This window comes from Siphateles boraxobius, unplaced genomic scaffold (genome assembly GCF_051911475.1).
Source record: "Siphateles boraxobius isolate OS27281-9 unplaced genomic scaffold, OSU_SipBor_1 42, whole genome shotgun sequence".
NCBI classification, from domain to species: Eukaryota; Metazoa; Chordata; class Actinopteri; order Cypriniformes; family Leuciscidae; genus Siphateles; species Siphateles boraxobius.
This window is the reverse complement of record NW_027509053.1, coordinates 984,229-1,009,206: the sequence shown is the minus strand read 5'-3', so window position 1 is coordinate 1,009,206 and position 24,978 is coordinate 984,229. Positions and strand designations below refer to the sequence as shown.

The following is a 24,978-nucleotide window of genomic DNA, read 5'->3' as shown; positions in this document are numbered from 1 at the left end:
GGGAGCAGGTAAATGGGTCTGACTTGTGTATTTGATTTTCCTGTATTTCATCTGTGTAATTTATTTTCTGTTTATTGTGGATAACTGACTCTTTCATTCATTATTCCCTACTCTAGAATCTTGGAAGTCTCAAGAAAAAAAAAAACTCTAGAAAGATGCATCGATTCCAGAAAACCAGAAAAATGCTGAAATGGTATGTAAAATCTATTGCTGTGATGCTGGATTTGTGATCCTGCCACTAAACTATACCATTTGTTAGATTTTCAAACTTCTGTTTCCTCTTTCTCGCAACCAGGTTTCTCCCCAGTAATCCAGACTCCACTTCACAGAGCCAAGAGTTTGAGTACAAGTAAGTGATGTTATTTGTGAAGTTTTTTTGTCTTGGAAACTATTGCTTCTATTTGATGTCGGCATGAACCGGAAGTTACAAACGACTTTTCTCCAGTGTTGTGACGTATTTAAAAGTGAAACGGTATATTGAACGGAGGGCAGGGTTTTACTCTAGCGCTCCTCTTCTCCATCTCTGCTCATAGCACGGTTTGAGGGGAGTTGCCACGCCCTCGCACCATAGCACATGACCGGAAGAGAAGAGAAGTCGTTTCGAGGGGGGAGGGAAGGGTAACGTATTTGATTAAAGATTATAAGGCTACATGAATTTTAAAAGAATAATGAAGTGCACAGATAAATCATTTATAATAAACACTACAATTTTACATATAAAAATACGAATTGTAAAATCTTACTTCAAGAGCAGGTGAAACAAGTTCAACAAACAATGTTGAAGACGTTTGCTTGCACTGAGCAATTAGGCACAACTTGCAAACAGCACCTGTGGTTGTCGGTTTAATTCCCACTGGGGCTACCTGTACATGTAGTAGACCTAGATATAAAGTAAAATTTAAGATTGTATACTGCATATATTACAGTCTGAATCCTTTCACATTTTTTATTTATTTATGAGTAGCTTCAGAGAAATGTAATTTGTAACACTTTTTTGGATTTTCAGCTTGGTGTAGGGGATAAAGCATGTTTTAGAGACATGTTCCTGAAGACCATTGTTCAAAGTAAGTTGGATATTTTTTTTAGATTTAAGTAGATGTGTATGTCCTATTGTCCTCATGCAATTCAAATTAAATGACAGATCTGTATTTTCTATATTAGCCATCCGGAAGGACCCGGCAACCCAGGATGCACTGATGAGGCGGTCCAGGTTAACGTTACGCGTTACCTGAAAGGAGCATCTGACCGTGAAGGCAGAAAAAGGCGCCGCACAGCTGGTCGCTTAACGAAGGCGGTATGAAGGCGGCTGCCGCTTTTAAAAAGCGGCTGCCGCCGGCGGTGCGCCGTCCAACGTGTTTGCGATGTCGCCATTCTGACGCTTCTACTGCCGCCGGAGGACCGACGGTGGTCCGCCGACTCATTGCTATCTGGGTTGCTATCTGGGTAGTAGCCTAATAGTACTAGGGGAAATGTTCACAGAGGCTTCTGCACACAAAACATAAGATATTGGTAAGCCTAACGGTAACTTATGTGATAATAAGCCTAAACTCTAACCAGATTTGTGATCATTTTTATGGCACTATTTTTTTAAATAAATACTGTAATCATAATAATAGTTTAAAGTAAAAATATTAGTTTTTAGTGAAATAACATAAAAAGACCAGACCCCTCGACGCCCGTGAAACTTTTCTCCCTCAAACAGCAAGCTAACGTTACTTCTACAGCCTACACACAGCAATACAAACAACATCTCTGCATGCTCTCTTCACGTCGTTCTTCTAAAATAATAATAATAAGTAAACAAACATCAAAATCACTTCGCTGAGAATAAAACACCACTTACCAGCAGCCGCAGAGTTGAAGATATCCTCTGGTAGTGCGCGTAGCCGCGCGAAATTAAAATGCGCGTGCAGCGTCAGGAATCGTCCCGGATGAGTTCGTCAGGTGAAAGGTCATCATGTGGGTCATTTTATTTACGGCTAAATTATTATTCATTAATTTTACTAATAGTTAGATTGGGAAGGCATCCACAAAAGGGCCTTTAATTACAAAAAAAGGAGAGGAAATTTTGCCTTGACAAAAGGGCACTTTGGGCACCAAGGGGCAAAAGGGCAGGTGCTCAAGCAACAAAAGCCCCCCCCCCCCTGCACGTGCCTGGATGCCAGCAAAAGTGCCATTGTGCCTGTGCAGTGTGTGCATCTCTACAGCTCTGATTAGGACCACTAACACCATGTAAGTAAATAATGTCTTCAGTTGTTGTCCCTTCTTGCTATTCTACATGATGGCAAGATTTTGAAAAGACTTTAGCTTGTTTCCTAATGTTATCCGGGCTAGCACCAGGCTAACCTAGGCTAGCTCTAGCTACTCACCAGGAAACCTGGCCAAGCCTCCACTAATTTTCCTCACACCAAGCATTAATAACTCTTTGAGGGCCATGATTTCTGACAATTTCCTCCCCTCTCTCACGCCTGACTGGTTCAAAATTGTAGGGCTGTGGTCCATCAAGAATTTGATGGTTTCCCTCCTCTTCAGTCTCCCAGTCGTTCTCCATAGTCAAACCGCAAACAGAAGGAATCTAGCCGAGTACGGGTTGCTACTCCCTGTTATGACGTCATCACCCAGTTACGGTAAAAAACATGCTACCTTTGAAGAAACCCCAATTAATGTTATTTTAACGCATTTTAAGACAGAAATTATTAAATATATATATATATATATATATATTGAGCACTTTAATTAACACATTAATTGATTGTGGTGGTTAACCTGCAATTTACACTTTAACAAAGCCTCTAAATATTTTCACGTTTTGATCTATGACATAAAACACACCAGTTATAACCTGCTTGTGGTTTTTTAAACTTTGTGTCTGCTTGTGGTTTTTTAAACTTTATATAGGCTTCAAAATGTATTAATTTTGGATTAACTTGTAAAGATTATCTTGATAGACAAAACGTGTAAGGGTCACAACTCTTTGTTGAACACAGATCTTATTTTTTGAGATTTTCCAAAAGTCTATGGGGAAAATGCATAGCTTTTCGATCGAGGGAACCCATGCGCCGCTAACTTCCGAGTTGTCCTACAAAGTGACGTCATAACTTCGGCACTCTATATGATGATTTGCTGCTCAGAAATTCTGATTATTAATGATAAAAATAGTTCTGCTGCTTCATATTTTTGTGGTTGCTGAAAAAACTGCTTTGCATCACAGGGATTGATTACATTTTAAAACATAATTCAAACAGGAAACAGTTAAAGTATAAAAGTATTTCACAACATTTACTCTTTTTTATCAAATAAATGCTGACTTGGTGAGCATTAGATAGCCTACTTTCAAATTCATTAAATTATCTTAAATACTACAAACTTTTGACAGCTGTGTGTTTACACAAGTAGGTTTAAAACAAGTTTAGCTCAGTCAACAGCATTAATATCACAATGTCACATAGTTAATTAAAAATAACTTTGAAACGTCATATTCTAGCGACACAGACAGAACAAGCTAAAAGGTTTATGAATTAGTTTTATTTATCAAATCAAGACCTCCTGCTGATTATTTTAGTTGCATGAAAAACAAATTTCAGTTTGGAAATAAATTACATAAAGGCTACGTTAGCAAGAGTTATGCGCTTATGCAAAACCTCTGAATCTCTGATCACTGGATCTAGACACTGAAAGGAATCTTGCATCTTTTTTTGACTATGATGTGATCATTTACAAGAGAGCAGAACGTACCTTACAGTCTATGGTGGATACACTTGAGAGAAAAAACTTGACTGTTACTAACCGCAACAAGAAGTGTGATTAGTTATAAAACTAATCCCAACAAAAATGCATAAAAATACATCTACTACAACGTGAGCAGATCTAAATAAACCTTTTGATGGCCTTAAAGCCAGGACATTCTCACTGCAGACTTTTAATACTTGAGCGGGACTGTTGCCTAACGTTAGCTGCAGAAGTAACTTAAATTAAAGGCAACCTTTTTTAACGTTAGCCCTTGCCTTCAAAAGCAGAATTCTTACGTGTTTAACTTAGACACTCATCTTATGTCGGATACCCTAAAAATTCAGAATTATGCCATTAAAAGTTCTTATTATAAATTGTGTTATCATCGGCTGCTGTGGAAAGTTTCATGTTACATTACCTCAGGTGAATGCGGCTATACAGCCACAAAAAGCATCATTAAAGCATAAAATCTATAAAAATGGGAATGTCACTTGATTAATGACATGCAAAAACAAAAGTACACCTTACTGTCAACAGAAATGACCTCAATTTTAAGCCCCACAAACATAATAGGCATAATTTACTGTTACGCGCCTAAAAACAAAAAGACAACTTAACGGCTAAATTTGTTTAAAGGTCATTTCAGTTGGCAAAACAAAGTTCCCTATGGTTTAAAACACAGATAATACAGACATGTTTAGAAAATATTCATTTTACCTCCTTACTTTATCCACGACCTCGTCGTATATCCAGAAACGATTATGAAGTCGTCGCTCGCTTCGCCCGTTCGCCGGCGCCACCGCTCTACGTTTGGTTTGAAAGAAACTGTATCCTTGCGCCTGGGGGGGAATTCTTGTAGTTTTAATATTTCAAATCTTTATAGCTGTATTTTAAATTTCCGATTATTTTCGGTAAATATTATATGACATATGATATAATGATATGTGAAAAAAAATCGTAATTAAAAACATTCGAAGCAGGACTCAGAGCCGGCGCCAGCCGAGCACTGATGAGGGGGCGTCTGAAATACCGAGAGGGGGCGTTCACATTAACGCACGTCACCACTTTTTGCCAGGGTCGATCTTCTCCCCACCACTTTTTAAAACATCTTCGCGGCACGGATGTACCAATACAAATTAATAAAACATCTCCAGTTAACTAGCAGAGGATTCATTTTGTTCGTTTGTCAAATTAGAGTTGTTCTAGCGCTGAAATGTGTTGCTTTTTAAATCAAGTGATCAAAGTGCTCGTTGCCGCTGCGATCAGTGAAAGCGGATACAGTGTTGTCTTGTGGCTCGCGCAGTTTTCACACTGACGCGCGTTTCAATCTATCGCTGTTGCGGGAGACTCTATTCGTTACAATGAAATCACAAAATAAAATGCACACAAACGTGTCCCTGCTTGATATAGACTGTTATAGACGATTGATAAGACGTTTTGATGAGAGAGAGAAAAAAAAACTTTTTGCTAAAAAGGCTTAGCCTTCCCCTGGCCACGGACTTGAGACTAGCAATATACAATTCGAGTGAAATTTTCTCCCTCAAAAGCAGCCTGACTGCTTCTACTAGTTGCTTTTATAAAGAAATGCTCAGGGCCGGCGCCACGTTGCTGGTCTAGGATCAGTTTCCTCCACTCCATAACCAAATGATAAGCGCGACTGGGCTGGCTCAGCTGTGGTCTGTGGAAAACGACGTAAACTGCATGCGTGCGCACGCACAGAGATAATTCATGCGCGTGATAATTCATTTTATGCAGGATTTATGCATTTTTTTCGATAAACAATTTTTAAATAAATGAAAGCAATATAATTTATAAATTGCAATGTTTTTATTAAATTGTTATCACTTTAAATACTCATTCATTTGCACGTTGTGTCCGAGCCCGGCCCGGCCCGACAAATTAACTGTAATTATGAGCCGGAGCCTGTTTAGGGATAAAAATTGCTAGCTATGAAATTAGCCTTGGCAAGACAAAGACGTCAGCTATTTTGTTTAAAAAATCAGCAACATTTGCTCTAAATTTACTGACGTTCTCAACTACTTTCTAAGTTACTTTCCCCCGCCCGCAACATTAATGTTTTATCCCGCTCCTGCCCACAAATAGACTTTTTTTCTGTACCTCCAAAATACAAATACTACTTGTCGCCATCATACACATCAGACATCAGCATAAATGCTCCTGATAAATTTGTTACTAAAGCATTAACTTTAAAGCTTGTTAAAGCACACATATAGTTGTTCTTGTTGCTTTTCTGCAACAGAAGAATAAAAATGTATTACTTTTTATGTGTTTTATTCATAAATATTTCTAGTTTGAGGGAGTCCCGTGATTCGCGAATCGTTTTATTCTCCCGCAACCCGCACACACAGATTGAGTGCATTACCGCCCGCGCCCGCGCTCGGCCATCAAATCTAGTCCCGCGCCGCACTCTGTTGCGTTGGGAGTGCACGTCTCTAGATCAAAGGCCCGGCCCGGCCCGAGGATAGTGACGGGAAATATCGTCGGTTCGGGTCAAGTTCGGGCTCGGGTAGAGAATCTAGCAGCTAAGCTCTAATTGAGAGTGACATAACCACAAAACTAAACAACGAGGGCATCATCAACGCATGATGCCATGTCTAAACGCAGAATTTTGCTGCATTAGGTAAGGCCATGTTTATTTATATTGGCTGCCAGGCATACAGTGCTTGTTTTTTTTTGCTCAAATTAACAGTTTGAAAACGTATAGTTGCGCTAATAACAAGTGAGTTAACGGGAGCGTTTATACTGGGACGCTGAAGTTGTTGCTAGGCGACGTTGGTTAAAACTACATGGTTAGGAAATCTATTTAAATGCAGGGGAAGCGCACATCTTAGCCTTACCCTGGAGTTGGTTCACCCTCCGCCTATGCCGACTCTCCCGATTGCCCCCGATATGCATTATTCAACCTTGAAATTATGGAATATCCGTTCTACAGTCCGTAGCCGTCGTGTGATCTTTCCCGTATGAGAAATTTAACGTAATGCTAGGGTGAGCGAGCACGCAAAATCAAACGACCAATCAAAATTCGACTTTGTCTAACAGACTGTCCTTAATTAAAATATTATTAATTCAGCTTAATATTCACAAAAACAAGAAAATGTGAAAATGTAATTGGCAAATGTGATTTTTAAATAGCATATTTTATCAATACAATCCCGTTTACATTCATGGTGATCTGAGGGGGCGGGAGAGTCCCGTTGAGGGGGCGTCGCCCCCTCACGCCCCCCCGTGGCGCCGGCCCTGGCAGGACTACTTTGTCAAGCGTAATGTGTCGTCAGTCAGTGACTAGGTCATGTTGAACCCGTAGGTCTCATATGGGACCCACTTCATTTCTGACATTTCTTAATTTCTCTCATTCCCAGCTTTGCAAATTGGAAATAAAATACATGTTTGATAAATTCATAGGCAGGTGAACGTTGTAATAATGATAATTCAAACAAAACGAAATGTCACAATAGAAAATAATGCATTTATATTTTAAAAAGTTGTTATACTGATCCGATGCTATCTATGATATTAGTTATTTGTATAAAAGTGACTACCAACCAAATGTTATCATTTCAAAATTTTAAACGTATAAATATATATATATATATTTTAAGCATGAAATTATTTTGCCCACATAGGTCCTATGAAGGTCCTATATTATCATCCAACATGGGCATACCTATATGTGACCCACATTGTGAAACCCACATGGGACCCACATCAATTGCCCATGCCCACAAGGAACCCATGCTGCCTGGATATAACCCACATGGGGCCCACATATCAATGTTGGCTGGGTACCCGGTCATATTGTGAGTAAAACCCCAATAATTGATGTTTGAAGCTCGTCTGATGAAGATTGCTGTGACCATTTTGCACCGAATTCATAACAAATAGAAACTAAGAACTAATTGCCAGTGTACTAGCCATAGCTCTTGGTTTTCCTTTATAGTGATGTGATTTATTCAGGATGTAGTGCGTAATGATTGGTGTGGGTATTTGTGTGCGCAATTGAGTGGTAATAGGCTAACGTTAGCTTTTATTTGCATTGGACTAGAGATACTGGTAGTTGTTTCTTCTTTTCCTTCCGGTAAACTACTGTCTGGATCTGTGGAGATCTACGTGCGGTGGGACCAACCCAGGACATTTATTCATTGACCATAAGGACATCATACCAGACTGTGCTAAGGACTGCAGCTTTTTTTGACAATGTGTTTTAATAATTAGATCATCTTGATTTTATGGTAATAAATGATTTTGTAATTCAATCTACTACTGTTTGAGTGTCAATAGTGTCCAGCCCTCAGTGAGAATTATTTAATTGGGTGAATTTGGGTCCTGGGTTTCAGTAAATAACCTAGGTGGCGTAGTCGGCTACTTTTTAACTGGGTTCAATACCAATAGTATTGCTCCTTTTCGTAGGAAGAGGTGTTATAAGAGAACAACCCTTTCATCTCCATTGAACAATGGACAATAGGCTCCATTTGCTGTGCCGTATCGCGCCACATATCTATCAATGCAAACAAATATCATTTGGGAATTACCCGTCTTTCGAATATCTGGATATTGTGTTAAAAGGTGCTCCACGCATTTTACTTATCATTGTTTACAGGCCTCCAAAATACTCTCCAGCCTTTGCTGAGGACTTTACAGAACTGTTATCAACAATTGCCTCAGAGTTTGACTGTTTTGCCATTGCTGGAGATTTTAACATTCACATAAATAACGCAGAAACCAATATGGCAAAAGAAATCAAAACTGTTTTAAAAACTTTTGATCTGACTCAGCATGTACATGGACCCACACATAATCGTGGACACACTCTAGATTTACTTATCAGTAAGGGTCTAAACATTTCATCGATTGTTATTAAGGACGTAGCACTGTCTGATTATTTTTGTATTCTCTTTGATATATTGATCTCTCCTGCCATTGAAGCTAGATCTTTGTCTGTCAAGAAGAGATGCTTAAATGAGAACACTAGTGTACTATTCATGAAGGGTATATCTTTAACACCAAGCATATCTGCTGACTGTTGATTTTCTCCTTGATTCTTTTAACTCAAAAATTAAGAGTGTAATTAATGATATTGCTCCTGTGAAAGTCAGGAAGAAGAATGGCACACAAAAAGCACCTTGGAGAAACTCAGCAGCAGTGAAAAATATGCAGAGTGCATGTGGCGGAAGACAAAACTTGTAGTCCATTATAACATCTACAAAGACAGCATCCATGCTTTCAATAAGAAACTAGGCAAAGCTAGACAGACTTTCTTCTGGAATATTATAAACAGCAATATAAACAACACACACACTCTTTTTGCTACTGTAGAGAGACTGACAAACCCCCCAAGCCAGATTCCCAGTGAAATGCTCTCAGTGAGAAAGTGCAGTGAGTTTGCTTCTTTCTTCTCTGAGAAAATCAATAATATCAGAAAGGTGATCAGATCATCCTTGAGTTGCGCTGGGGTCAGACAGATCAGACCGCAACCTGAGAAAGTAGTCACTATGTCTGATTTCGAAGAAATTGATGGCAAAATTTTGGAAGAAACCGCACAGCACCTTAAAACATCAACCTGCACCCTATCGAAATGATATTCGCTTAAATACTGATACAGGCAAATTATCAGTGCTGGTACTACTCGACCTCAGTGCTGCATTTGACACTGTCGATCACAAAATACTTCTTGACAGGCTGGAAAACTGGGTCGGGCTTTCTGGGATAGTCCAAAAATGGTTCAGGTCATACTTGGTAGGGAGAGGTTATTATGTGAGTATTGGAGATCATAAGTCTGAGTGGACATCCATGACATGCGGAGTCCCTCAAGGCTCAATTATTGCGCCACTCCTATTCAACCTGTACATGCTCCCAATGAGCCAAATAATGAGAAAGAACCAAATCGCTTACCACAGCTATGCAGACGACACACAGCTCTACTTATCCCTATCGCCTAACGATTACAGCCCCATTAACTCCCTCTGCCAATGCATTGATGAAGTAAACAATTGGATGTGCCAAAATTTTCTTCAGTTAAACAAAGACAAAACTGAAGTCATTGCATTTGGAAACAAAGATGAAGTTCTCAAGGTAAACGCATACCTTCAGTCTAGGGGTCAAACAACTAAAAATCAAGTCAGGAATCTGGGTGTGTCTCTGGAGTCAGACCTTAGTTTCAGTAGTCATGTCAAAGCAATAACTAAATCAGCATACTATCACCTGAAAAATATTGCAAGAATTAGATGCTTTGTTTCTGTTACAGGCCCCACGCGGAAGGCTCAGTATACAGATAAGACAGTTCTGCAAAATAACAGGAAAAATTTATGAGACAGGAGCCACAGTGTCACGTCGCACTAAATCCTCAGCAGATGTCAGGGCGCAGGCGCACACAGCTCCTATATGAGAGTCCTCCTTTCACTTTTCATTATAAGAGTCCCGTCTTCTCACCACAACAACAAACTATATTTCTACACCGATCCTGTACTGATTCACTTTCAAGTTCCACATTTCTTTTTAGTTCACATAAATAACAATCCAATTTTGGTTAATGAATTAACACTTTACCGAAACTGTGCACATACTTTGGGGTGTCACATTTCCAGTCAAGACTTAGAGAAACTTGTGCATGCTTTCATCACCAGCAGCGTGGATTATTGTAATGGACTTCTCACTGGCCTTCCCAAAAACACCATAAGACAGTTGCAGCTCATACAGAATGCTGAGCAGAACCAGAACATATGAACACATCACACCAGTCCTTAAGTCTTTAAACTGGCTCACATTTACATTTAGGATTGATTTTAAAGTATTGTTACTGGTATATAAATCACTAAATTTAGGCCTAGGACCTCAATACATTTCAGACATGCTCACTGAATATAAACCCAACAGATCACTCAGATCACTAGTATCACATCAGCTAGAAACACCAAGGGTTCACTCTAAGCATGGCGAGTCCGCTTTTAGCTACTATGCCAGCCGCAGCTGGAACCAGCTTCCAGAAGAGATTAGATGTGCTCCTACAGTCACATTCAAATCCAGACTCAAAACACTTCTGTTTAGCTGTGCATTTACTGAATGAGCACTGTACCACTGTTCGTCCGACTGTTCGTACTGTATTTTATTATATTTTTATTCAAAACTGTTTTAATTATTCTGATTTCTTTTGATTATTTTAATTTCTTCTATGTAAAGCACTTTGAATTACCACTGTGTATGAAATGTGCTATATAATTAAACTTGCCTTGCCTTGTCTAGTGCTTGTTCACAGCAAGTATTTGAATGATTGAAAGAATGTTTTAGGAACATCATACTAACCTTTAAATAGCATTCTATTAACATTAAGGCAACTGGACATTTTAAGTTCTTGGAATGTTACAAATCAACGTTCCTAGAAAGTTGAACTGTTAATCAAAATGAAGTTTGAAAGAACGTTTGAGGGACATCATACCTTTTTAAAACACGTTCCTCTAACGTCAAGCAAACTGAAAAAAAATGACGTTCCCAGAACCAACAGTGAAAATTTGGAGAACATTCTTATAACAAAAATCTGTTAGCTGGGATGCAATTGTTCTAAATGCTTAGTCCAAGTCAGTCTTCAGTTAGTTAGATCACAGTGTCCATTTATTTGTCTTTAGGAAGAGACACAATAGGGACATATCCATCACTGATCATGAGAGCAGGGACAGAACAGAATCGGAAAGAGAAGATTAGTAAGTGGCAGTGTATCTTCAGCCAAACCAACCATCAGACGTGGCAGTTCCTAAAGTGAAGGGAGAAAGCATGTTCAAACCTTCATGGTTTAATATTTGGAAATGGTTAGAGTGGATTTAAAGGGTTTTCAAACTGGAAGGAAACTTGCAAACTTTTTTAGCCTTGCAATCCAGTCAGTACCTGACATGGCTTTATGGGATTTTTTGCCAGACATTTTTTTGTTGGGGGGTTAACGGTTAGGTTATATCGTTTTGAACAAAACTACTATAATACAAATTATTTCTTTAAAAAAAGCACACACTATATTTACAATTATAATATATACAATTATATTCAAATATAAAATTACATTGTCCGAAAATACAGTTAAAGTTACCGAAAAATAAGTTTCGCAGTCCTCCGTTAAAATGATGCTGCCTGACCTCCGTGACAGTGATGCTCGACGTCTGAACTTTTTGACCTCTGACAGGCCCCTCAGGATATGTCATTACTTCGTACACCTTCGGCTCAGTTCGGCATCTTGATTGACACTTGGCTAGCTTCGTGACTCCTCCTCCTAGCGGTGCAAAGCGTAAACGTGCCATTGACATTTCCTTTTACTCTGATTGGTCAAATGTCGAAAATGATAAGGAAAAAGTCAAGAATGGCGCTCTCTGATTGGCTGCAAATGTTATAATGTCGACAATGGCGCTCTCTAATTGGCTGCAAATGTTATAGCGCGTCGACGTGATTGGCTGTGGTGTTCAACATTGTTCAACATTATCCCCATTTTGACGGACTATCCTTCGGCAGCTGGCATTCAGGTCGCAGTCTCCCCTGGAGGCGTGGGTTCGAATCCCACTTCTGACAAACCTAACCTTTGGCTGCGGGCTCAAGCTAGAGTCTTTAACCCTCTGGCAAGTTTATCCAGAAATGCAGTAATGTTGACAAAGCACTGCAATTCAGTTCATGCTAGAATTAACCAAACATTAAAGTAACACTGACCTGCAGTACATGACTTTTAAAGTAACACTTTAGTGCAATGTATGGGATTCTATGGCACTTGGAATTTCAAGTCATGACATTTCAGAAAAAATGGACATGTTGATTGAATCGGATTCAACTGAATTTCACGAAATAACATGTTGTGATGTTTACCGGAAGAAGATGCAGTAGAATTCCATGGCAAGGATTCTTGGAAATTTCTTGGAATGAAATGTCATGGGTTTGGGAGCATGGGGTGGAGTGTCATGACACAAGATTCAAGGAATGTCGTAAAACATTACATTAGCATTAACAAGACATGCCATTAGAATGAAAGAATGATATAAGCCTTAACAAAACATTGTAACAACACTGACACATATGACATGAATATGAAAGTAATACTATTACTGCATTTGTTCAACATTAGTCTTAAAAAAACACTGGATTTCAATTACATTGCATATGAAGAAATGGACAAAGGCATAAAAGGGAATACAGAAAGCAGCTCCTTTATTTACACCGTCCCGTGTATCAAAAAGAACCACTCTGACCCGTGTGAGGCTCGAACTCACGACCTTCAGATTATGAGACTGACGCGCTGCCTAACTGCACCAACGAGGCATGTGCTGTGACTCGGGTGAGAGGTGAAGCGGTACCTTCTAGATCATCTGCCATTCGGTGTAGGTACAAAAATGCTGCTCAACACTGGCCGTCATGTCAGGATGGCCGAGCGGTCTAAGGCGCTGTGTTCAAGTCGCAGTCTCCCCTGGAGACGTGGGTTTGAAATACACTTCTGACAAACCTAACCTTTGGCTGCGGGCTCAAGCTAGAGTCTTTAACCCTCTGGCAAGTTTATCCAGAAATGCAGTAATGTTGACAAAGCACTGCAATTCAGTTCATGCTAGAATTAACCAAACATTAAAGTAACACTGACCTGCAGTACATGACCTTTATAGTAACACTTTAGTGCAATGTATGGGATTCTATGGCACTTGGAATTTCAAGTCATGAAATTTCAGAAAAAATGGACATGTTGATTGAATCGGATTCAACTGAATTTCACGAAATAACATGTTGTGATGTTTACCGGAAGAAGATGCAGTAGAATTTCATGGCAAGGATTCTTGGAAATTTCTTGGAATGAAATGTCATGGGTTTGGGGGCATGGGGTGGAGTGTCATGACACAAAATTCAAGGAATGTCATGTAAAACATTACATTAGCATTAACAAGACATGCCATTAGAATGAAAGAATGATATAAGCCTTAACAAAACATTGTAACAACACTGACACATATGACATGAATATGAGAGTAATACTATTACTGCATTTGTTCAACATTAGTCTTAAAAAAACACTGGATTTCAATTACAGTGCATATGAAGAAATGGACAAAGGCATAAAAGGGAATACAGAAAGCAGCTCCTTTATTTACACGGTCCCGTGTATCAAAAAGCACCATTCTGCCCCGTGTGAGGCTCGAACTCACGACCTTCAGATTATGAGACTGACGCGCTGCCTAACTGCGCCAACGAGGCATGTGCTGTGACTCAGGTGAGCGGTGAAGCCCTAGATTCTAGATCATCTGCCATTCAGTGTACGTGCAAAAATGCTGCTAACCACTGGCCATCATGTCAGGTTGGCCGGTCTCGGGTGAGCGGTGAAGCCCTACCTTCTAGATCATCTGCCATTCGGTGTAGGTGCAAAAATGCTGCTTATCACTGGCCATCATGTCAGGATGGCCGAGCGGTCTAAGGCGCTGCGTTCAGGTCGCAGTCTCCCCTAGAGGCATGGGTTCGAATCCCACTTCTGACAAACCTAACCTTTGGCTGCGGGCTCAAGCTAGAGTCTTTAACCCTCTGGCAAGTTTATCCAGAAATGCAGTAATGTTGGCAAAGCACTGCAATTCAGTTCATGCTAGAATTAACCAAACATTAAAGTGACCCTGACCTGCAGTACATGACCTTTATAGTAACACTTTAGTGCAATGTATGGGATTTTAAGGCACTTGGAATTTCAAGTCATGACATTTCAGAAAAAATGGACATGTTGATTGAATCGGATTCAACTGAATTACACGAAATAACATGTTGTGATGTTTACCGGAAGAAGATGCAGTAGAATTTCATGGCAAGGATTCTTGGAAATTTCTTGGAATGAAATGTCATGGGTTTGGGGGCATGGGGTGGAGTGTCATGACACAAGATTCATGGAATGTCATGTAAAACATTACATTAGCATTAACAAGACATGCCATTAGAATGAAAGAATGATATAAGCCTTAACAAAACATTGTAACAACACTGACACATATGACATGAATATGAGAGTAATACTATTACTGCATTTGTTCAACACGACCTTCAGATTATGAGAATGACGCGCTGCCTAACTGCGCCAACGAGACATGTGCTGTGACTACGGATGCAATATACCTTTGGCCACACATAGACTTCCTGGCGCTGTTTCGCTTTTCCGTGGCGGGGAGTTTAAAAAGCATAGTGTCATCTGTCAGTCATTCGCAGTGGAGGAGGGGAGACCCGTTTTACGAACGGAGAGATATTTGTTTACCGACTTGTCAGCAAACTTGTTTTGTTTTGTTGCTGTCTAAACTACCTGCAGACAGATTTTCCCTCAGGTGACCGCATATACATTATTATTCAAATATTTTATAATTTAAATTGCATGTATATTGTCATGTAATCGCATTGTTATCGTGTTGAATGTATTGTGACGATAAGAAACAGTAAACTCCTCGTTGTGAATACAGCTGTTATTTTATAAGAGTATCTTTGTTTGTAAAGGTGAATGTTTCATCATAATCTCTCACTATGCTTAAAATATATGTTAACAGTGCAGTAAGATGTAATGTGCAGTAGTATGGAGGACCAAACCTGCAATTAAAAATGAATGAATAAATAAATGAATAAATAGATAGATAAATAAATGTGATAATAGGAAAATAAATAAAGGAATAAACGACTTGATAAAATAAATATGATTCATTTTAATCAAATGTATTTTTGTATATTTTTCCCCTAATTTATAATTTTTTTCTTTTATATTTTAATGGATTTGTATTATTTTTAATTGTATTTATTTATTATTTTATTTATTTGTTTGTTCCATTTATTCTTATATTTATTTATGCATTCATTTATTTGTATATTTATTTATTCCAATATGTATTTATTTCCAGATTTATTTATTTTAATCTTTATTTATTTTTAATTTTCTTTCTTTAGTTTTATATCTATTCTTACATTTTTTTGATGTGCATGATAATTAGGTTGGTTGGTCTTGCTTACCAAATGTAAATATTAATTAACAAATAAATAAAAGCAGAAAATAAATTAAGGGAAATAATACAAAAATTAGTTTGATAAAGAATAAATCATATTTATTTTATCAAGTCGTTTATTCCTTTATTTATTTTCCTATTATCAAATTTATCTTTTTATTTGTTTACATGTTTATTTATTAATTTAATTTCTGCGGGTTTGGTCCTCCTATAATGTAATTAATATCAGACACACACATATATTACATTTAAATTACAAACAAATATATATATATATATATATATATATATGTGTACAATTTAATGGTATAATTTAACATTTTTAATTAGTTAACTTGTTAACTTTTTATATATACATATATACTGTTACGAATTTGCGTGGAAGCAAAGGCAGTAGGCGGATCTAAATGCAGCAGTAGACTTTAATTACAGACTCAGAACAGACAAGACACTCGTGGTACGCACATTAAAACACACATTCAATAACTGACCACGAACAAAAGAGCAGACAGGATTTAAATACACAGACGGGATGAGGGAACAAGACACAGCTGGGGCAAATCAGAACACCGAGCGGGACCATACAACCTAACAAGACAACACACCTGAAACAAGGGACCTAATAATGACATGACTAGGATAACAGACTACAATTAACAAGGCACAAACTGAATAAAAGACCAAAGACAGAGAAACCACAAACCAGAAACATGACAAAATGAATAAACACCGTAACATTATCCCCCCCTTCCATAAGGCGCGACCCCGCGCCGAATGAACATCAAATAGGGGCGGGAGGGTGGGCGCCCTGGAGGCTGACGGGGGCGTGGCTTGCCCGGAACAGGAAGCCTCCAGGGCGGAGCAGGACGTGACGGCGGCCAGGGCGGAGCAGGATGAGGCGAAGGCCAGGGCGGATCAGGACGAGGCGAAGGCCAGGGCGGAGCATGGCGTGGCAAAGGCCAGGGTGGAGCATGGCGTGGCAAAGGCCAGGGTGGAGCATGGCGTGGCAAAGGCCAGGGTGGAGCATGGCGTGGCAAAGGCCAGGGTGGGCAGGGCGAGCCGCAGAGGCGGGGCCGGCAGGGAGAGGCGAAGAGGCGGGGCCGGCAGGGCGAGGCGCAGAGGCGGGGCCGGCAGGGCGAGGAGTCTGGGAACGCCCTCCGTAGCCTGGCGAAGCAAACGAGTCCTCCTCCTCCTTCTGCGACGACGCTTCACTGGGCTTGATTCACTACTGGACGTACTTGACTCGGCAGACTCGCTTGACTCGGCAGAATCGCTTGACTCGGCACTTGATTCACTTGACTCGGCACTTGATTCACTTGACTCGGCACTTGATTCACTTGACTCGGCACTTGATTCACTTGACTCGGCACTTGATTCACTTGACTCGGCACTTGATTCACTTGACTCGGCACTTGATTCACTTGACTCGGCACTTGATTCACTTGACTTGGCACTTGATTCACTTGACTCGGAACTTGACTCACTTGACTCGGAACTTGACTCACTTGACTCGGAACTTGACTCACTTGACTCGGAACTTGACTCACTTGACTCGGAACTTGACTCACTTGACTCGGAACTTGACTCACTTGACTCGGAACTTGACTCACTTGACTCGGAACTTGACTCACTTGACTCGGAACTTGACTCACTTGACTCGGAACCTGACTCACTTGACTCGGAACCTGACTCAGAACTTGATTCGGAACTTGACTCGGAACTTGATTCACTTGACCCGGCGGCGCTTGACTCACTTGACTCGGCGGCGCTTGACTCACTTGACTCGGCGGCACTTGACTCGGCGGCAATTGACTCGCTTGACTCGGGAAGCGCGGTCTCACTTGACTCGGCGGCACTTGACTCACTTGACTCGGGTTCGTCGAGGCTGAAGCGACGTGCGGGTTCGGAAGACAGAAGCTCAGCCTCAGGCATGTCGATCTCGGCAGGAAGAAGCTCAGGCATGTCGGTCTCGGCAGGAAGAAGCTCAGGCATGTCGTGGAAAGCGGGCTCGACTCGGTTCACGTGAAGAGCAGGCTCGTGGAGCGTGGTCTCGGTTGAGCAGCTGAAGTGAAGCGCGGGCGCGACCGGGCTGACGTTAAGCGCAGGCTCTCGCAGCTTCTCCTCCACGCCCACAGTAAACGGGGAACCGCTCCACAACAGGGCCAGGTCAACGTACCATTCTAAAGATCCTTGAGGACCAGGTTCGGGCATCAGAGACCGGAGTGGTTCCGATAATCCTCCGCGGAAGAAGATCTTCAAGCCGTGGGTGTTCATTTGCGCGAGATATGCCAGCTCGAGGAATTCTGCGACATAATCCTCGATGGCACGATTCTCCTGGCGAAGACGGAGGATCTGGACATCAGGACTCCAGGTAGGCATGGCTGCTAGATCCTAGGGGGTCAGTTATTCTGTTACGAATTTGCGTGGAAGCAAAGGCAGTAGGCGGATCTAAATGCAGCAGTAGACTTTGATTACAGACTCAGAACAGACAAGACACTCGTGGTACGCACATTAAAACACACATTCAATAACTGACCACGAACAAAAGAGCAGACAGGATTTAAATACACAGACGGGATGAGGGAACAAGACACAGCTGGGGCAAATCAGAACACCGAGCAGGACCATACAACTTAACAAGACAACACACCTGAAACAAGGGACCTAATAATGACATGACTAGGATAACAGACTACAATTAACAAGGCACAAACTGAATAAAAGACCAAAGACAGAGAAACCACAAACCAGAAACATGACAAAATGAATAAACACCGTAACAATATACATTTTTAAAGCAATTTAAATAATGAATATTAAATAATGCAAATTTAATAGGCTCTAGGCAAGGCAAGATAAGTTTATTTATATAGCACATTTCATACACAATGGTAATTCAAAGTGCTTTACATAGAAGAAAGTAAAATAATGAAAAGAAATCAGAATAATTAAAACAGTTTAGAATAAAAGATAAAATACAGAAATAATCACATGAAATCAGAGTAATTAAAACATAAAATAAAATACAGTGCAAACAGTCGGACGAACAGTGGCACAGTGCTCATTCAGTAAATGCACAGCTAAACAGAAGTGTTTTGAGTCTGGATTTGAATGTGACTGTAGGAGCACATCTAATCTCTTCTGGAAGCTGGTTCCAGCTGCGGCTGGCATAATAGCTAAAAGCAGACTCGCCATGCTTAGAGTGAACCCTTGGTATTTCTAGCCGATGTGATCCTAATGATCTGAGTGATCTGTTGGGTTTATATTCAGTGAGCATATCTGCAATGTATTGAGGTCCTAGGCCATTGAATGATTTATATACCAGTAATAATACTTTAAAATCAATCCTAAATGTAACTGGCAGCCAGTGTAAAGACCTGAGGACTGGTGTGATGTGTTCATATTTTCTGGTTCTGCTCAGAATCCTAGCAGCAGCGTTCTGTATGAGCTGCAACTGTCTTATGGTCTTTTTGGGAAGGCCAGTGAGAAGTCCATTACAATAATCCACCCTACTGGTGAGGAAAGCATGCACAAGTTTTTCTAAGTCTTGACTGGAAACAAAGCATCTAATTCTTGCAATATTTTTCAGGTGATAGTATGCTGATTTAGTTATTGCTTTGACATGACTACTGAAACTAAGGTCGGACTCCAGAGACACACCCAGATTCCTGACTTGATTTTTAGTTGTTGGACCCCTAGACTGAAGGTATGCGTTCACCTTGAGAACTTCATCTTTGTTTCCAAACGCAATGACTTCAGTTTTGTCTTTGTTTAACTGAAGAAAGTTTTGGCACATCCAATTGTTTACTTCATCAATGCATTGGCAAAGGGAGTCAATGGGGCTGTAATCGTTAGGCGATAGGGCTAAGTAGAGCTGTGTGTCGTCTGCATAGGTATGGTAAGCGATTTGGTTCCTTCTCATTATTTGGCTCATTGGGAGCATGTACAGGTTGAATAGGAGTGGCGCAAGAATTGAGCCTTGAGGGACTCCGCATGTCATGGATGTCCACTCAGACTTATGGTCTCCTATACTCACATAATAACCTCTGCCTCCTAAGTATGACCTGAACCATTTTAGGACTATCCCAGAAAGCCCGACCCAGTTTTCCAGCCTGTCAAGAAGTATTTTGTGATCGACAGTGTCAAATGCAGCACTGAGGTGGAGTAGTACCAGCACTGATAATTTGCCTGTATCAGTATTTAAGCGAATATCATTTATTATCTTTATGAGCGCGGTCTCTGTACTGTGGTGCGGTCGGAAACCAGATTGAAAATGGTCAAAGTATCCATTCGAGCTTAAGAATTTGTTCAGCTGATTGAAGACAACTTTTTCACTGATCTTGCCTATGAAAGGAAGATTTGAGATAGGTCTATAGTTGTTTAATATGGTCTTATCCAGATTGCTCTTTTAAGGAGGGGCTTGACAACAGCAGTTTTCAGGGAGGTCGGAAAACTCCCAGAGAGAAGTGAGGCATTTACCACTTCTAGGAGATCTGCTTCTAAGCTGTGTAACACAATTTTGAAAAAAGATGTGGGAAGTGCGTCAAGGGCGCAGGTTGATGTTTTTAGGTGCTGTACGGTTTCTTCCAAAATTTTGCCATCAATTTCTTCGAAGACATAGTGGCTACTTACTCAGGCTGTTGTCTGATCTGCCTGACCCCAGCGCAACTCAAGGATGAGCTGATCACCTTTCTGATATTATTGATTTTCTCAGAGAAGAAAGAAGCAAACTCACTGCACTTTCTCACTGAGAGCATTTCACTGGGAATCTGGCTTGGGGGGTTTGTCAGTCTCTCTACAGTAGCAAAAAGAGTGAGCGTGTTGTTTATATTGCTGTTAATAATATTCGAGAAGAAAGTCTGTCTAGCTTTGCCTAGTTCCTTATTGAAAGCATGGATGCTGTCTTTGTAGATGTAATAATGGACTACAAGTTTTGTCTTCCGCCACATGCGCTCTGCTTTTCTGCATTGTCTTTTCATATTTTGCACTGCTGTTGAGTTTCTCCAAGGTGCTTTTTGTCTGCCACTCTTCTTCCTGACTTTCACAGGAGCAATATCATCAATTACACTCTTAACTTTTGAGTTAAAAGAATCAAGGAGAAAATCAACAGAGTCAGCAGATAAGCTTGGTGTTAAAGATATAGCCTTCATAAATAGTACACTAGTGTTCTCATTTAAGCATCTCTTCTTGACAGACACAGATCTAGCTTCAATGGCAGGAGAGATCAATATATCAAAGAAAATACAAAAATGATCAGACAGTGCTACATCCTTAATAATAATTGATGAAATGTTCAGACCCTTACTGATAAGTAAATCTAGAGTGTGTCCACGATTATGTGTGGGTCCATGTACATGCTGAGTCAGATCAAAAGTTTTTAAAACAGTTTTGACTTCTCTTGCCATATTGTTTTCTGCATTATCTGTGTGAATGTTAAAATCTCCAGCAATGGCAAAGCAGTCAAACTCTGAGGAAATTGTTGATAGCAGTTCTGTTAAGTTCTCAGCAAAAGCTGGAGAGTATTTTGGAGGCCTGTAAACAATGATAAGTAAAATGCGTGGAGCACCTTTTAACACAATACCCAGATATTCGAAAGACGGGTATTTCCCAAATGATATTTGCTTACATTGATAGACATCTTTATAAAGAGCAGCTAAACCTCCGCCTCTTCTGACAGCTCTGCAGACACTCATAAAAGTAAAGTTAGGAGGGGCTGTTTCATTGAGGACTGTTGCACTGCAACTTTCTTCTAGCCAAGTTTCATTTAGCAACATAAAATCCAGGTTGTATGTGGTTATTAAGTCGTTGACTATAAGTGATTTATTTTTAAGTGAGCGGATGTTTAAAAGTGCTAGCTTAACAGTCTTACTTTTTGTCTGTTTATAATAAACAGTACGTGCTCTAAGGCTGCCTTTATTCAGGGTGGTGGTGATGGCGCAGTGGATAAGACACATCCCTTTGGTGTGAGAGACCCGGGTTCGAATCCACTGTGAGACACCAATGTGTCCCTGAGCAAGACACCCCTAGTTGCTCCAGAGGCGTGCGACCTCTGACATATATAGCAATTGTAAGTTGCTTTGGATAAGTTAAGAAGCAGTAATATTCTGGAATATTATAGCATTGTAAAATAACTCTTTTATATATATCACTGATGCTTTAGTATTAACTGTCTTATTTCATTTTGTTACTGTAAGTATTTAAATGCTTATGCTGAGACACTAATGAATACATTCTGATTTCAGAACAGCATCATGAAGAAAACAGTGTTCTTCCCAGGGAAAGTCAAAGTGTCTTTCAGGAAAGGCCCGTCGGGCCATTTACGCCGGGACCCATCAGAAGAGGCAAAAAGAATTAAAGACAACCCCTTACTGCAGGACAAGTCAACACCTCAAAGAGAAGATCTGGTCAAGTTGAACGCCCGTTCTGTTGTGTTACATAGAGGAGGGGATGTCTCTGACAAGCAAGAGGTGTTGGGAGAATGCATTCTTCAGTTCGGCAAGTACAAGGGCAAGTCTTTCAAGTGGTTATTAGAGAATGATGTCAGCTATGCTTTGTACCTGTCCGATAAGGTTGAGGAAGAAGAACAGGCTGGGCAGTTCAACCCAGAGGGTCCATGCAAGGATAGCCTAATTTCCTTTCTTGAGTATTCAAGAAGCTTCAAGGAAATTGAAGATCTTAAACAGTATCTGTCTCAAAGGCCAGACGCAGTGCCAGTTTTGACAGAGGATGACAATACTGTTGGATTTGGATCCAGAGCACAAGACACTTGGAGGAAGATTTGGGATACCAGGGCAGACGGATATGCTTTCTTTATAATGAGGCAGAAGTGTGTGCCAGGCAGCAAAATGTACAATTTGCAGCAGTATCTTTTAAAACAGCAGCAAAAACAGATGACCAAAAACACTTCTCCGATGCCCTCACCATCAGCTTCCGCTGCAAGACCACCTGTTCCTTCCATTACTGACTCTGATCAGCCTGGTGAGTTAATAAAATTCATGCAAATTTGCTTATATTTATTCTTAAAGCCTGCCTACCTACTGATGCATTTGTCATATTTTATAGTAATGGAGGAGGATGAAGAACTGGAGAGGATGATGCTGAGTATTTCTCCAACAAAATATCTCACACCGCTGAGTAAGTAAATCAAGTATCGTGTCATGTGTGTTATATATACCCATGTCAAATTCTTAAAAAATTTGGTATAAAATTGTACATACTGGAGAGAAACCATCCAAATTATAATGCTTAATTTTTAGGATCATCTGCAGCCACAGGATCCACAGTCTTATCTACAACAGGTTACTTTACACATCAGTTTTGGAGGCTTATTCGGTTACATACAGACTTATCCTCCATTTCTGATTTTAATTCTCTTATTTGTTGTTTTGGCACTGTTCTTGCCTGTTCTAAAAAACATGTTCTTTTGTTCTAACTACTGTTAAGGTTTGAATATACCAGTGGTGAGGGTGAGTGCACATCATGAATTGTATGCATGCTATTTAAACTGTTTTTATTTGTTGTGAAAAAGTGGACTGTTTACTTACAGACATTTGAACATTATCAGAATGTGCATTACTAGAATAAATAACAAAATACATAGAATAAAATAATAAATAATGATTAGTCATTTAATGTAGTCAAGACAATCAAATACATATCATGTACATTCAGTGTTTTAATATGTTTTTAATTTCCTCCCTGTGCTTTTCCTTGCAGCTCTGCCGCAGCCTCCATCAACATCAGCTCCTGTGTGTAGGCCTTCTTCACAGGGTGAAGGCTTTATACCACCTCAAGCAGCACAATCAGCACCTACACCTGCACCAATGCCGTCTGCACTGACTGAAACCCCTGTTCCCAGCTACTTGAACAAAAAAGTAAAGACAGTTAAACACACGAGCATTAAATGTGTTATACACGCATATATATATATATATATATATATATATATATATATATATATATATATATATATATATATACATATATATGCATTTATTTCCTTTGCTTTGTGTTCCTCGCAGTTCTGCCACAGCCTTCACCACCATCACATGCAGTCTCTAGTTCTCCCAATCCACCAGCTCCTGTGTGTAGACCTTCTTCACAGACTGTTGGCTCTGTACCACCTCCTGCAGCACAATCAGCACCTACAGCTCCTGCATCAATGATGTCTGCACAGACGGAAGCACCTGTTACTAGCTACTTACAAGATATTAGCCACTGGAACTGCTCTCTTCATCAAAGAATTTGGATGAAAACAGAGATGGAGTCCATGGGGCTCTGGCCAGGATCACACCCATTAAGACACCTAATGAATATGGTCTCCTTGTGGCGCTGAGGCGCTCTGGAAAATACCCTAATGACATGGCCAACCAGCTGTCTGAGGTGCTTCACCTTAAGTTTGAAAGAGCCCACCTTGCATACCTTCTCAATGTGCAGAACGTCAGGGATGCTGAAGCAGGGCTGTATGGCCAGAAAACCATCACAGGAGCATTGAGCAAGGATGACACACCTGCTTCGTTTGGGGGTTACGAAGATACTGATGGGTGGCATGGGGTGTCTGTGTCTGCACATTATCTGGTGGAGTGCCTGCTTCAGGAATATCACCGGCAAGAGGCAGCTCTCACTCAGCTCCTTCAAGGAACTTTTGGACAGGTGTTCAGATCAGATCACACACGCAAAGTTGCTAGAAAAGTGACCCTCTCATCTGGCACAATGTCATCCTACGCTGTGATGAACAAGAACTGGATGATCCTGTCCTGGGTGATGCTGCAGTCTGAGAGTGAGCAATCCTTGACGTCAATGTACTGTGGGATGGCCAATCGCTACAGTGCTGCTGGCATACCAAAGGCCAAGTACCAGTGGGTGGACAGGTAAGAATAATCACATCTCATCACACATCACATCAAGATGTCTAAGCAAAGGTAATGAATACATTAAAATTAAAATTTATTTCCCTTTTATGTACTTAGGGACTGCTGTGCTGCTTTCAGAGTGATGGACCCAGGACCGTATGAGCACCAGCAGTGGGAAGCTTGGAGGACCACTGAAGCTACTGTGGCAGAGGTTACATCAGGAAACCTCAAGAATGTAAATGCCGCTTGCCAGAAGTACAATGAGGACATGGTGGTTAAACTAGACTTGTTTCACTGTATGCGGCGATTAACCAGGGAATGTGTTTCAGAGCACCATCCTCTGTATAGCTCGTTCTGCCAGTTCCTCTCTTCTGCCTTCTCTGTAGTAGATCAGAGTGACCTGGAGAAACTGAAGA

At 40.4% G+C, this 24,978-nt stretch overlaps 2 non-coding genes across 2 annotated transcripts; one reads left to right on the top strand and one right to left on the bottom strand.

Annotated features, from left to right (window-relative positions):
* Nucleotides 1-13,873: 13,873 nt before the first annotated feature.
* On the bottom strand, nucleotides 13,874-13,947 carry trnam-cau (transfer RNA methionine (anticodon CAU)). Its single transcript has one exon. It is a non-coding gene; the product is annotated as a tRNA-Met (tRNA).
* A 194-nt stretch (nucleotides 13,948-14,141) lies between these two features.
* Nucleotides 14,142-14,224, top strand: trnal-cag (transfer RNA leucine (anticodon CAG)). The gene has a single exon. It is a non-coding gene; the product is annotated as a tRNA-Leu (tRNA).
* The last annotated feature ends 10,754 nt before the right edge of the window (nucleotides 14,225-24,978 follow it).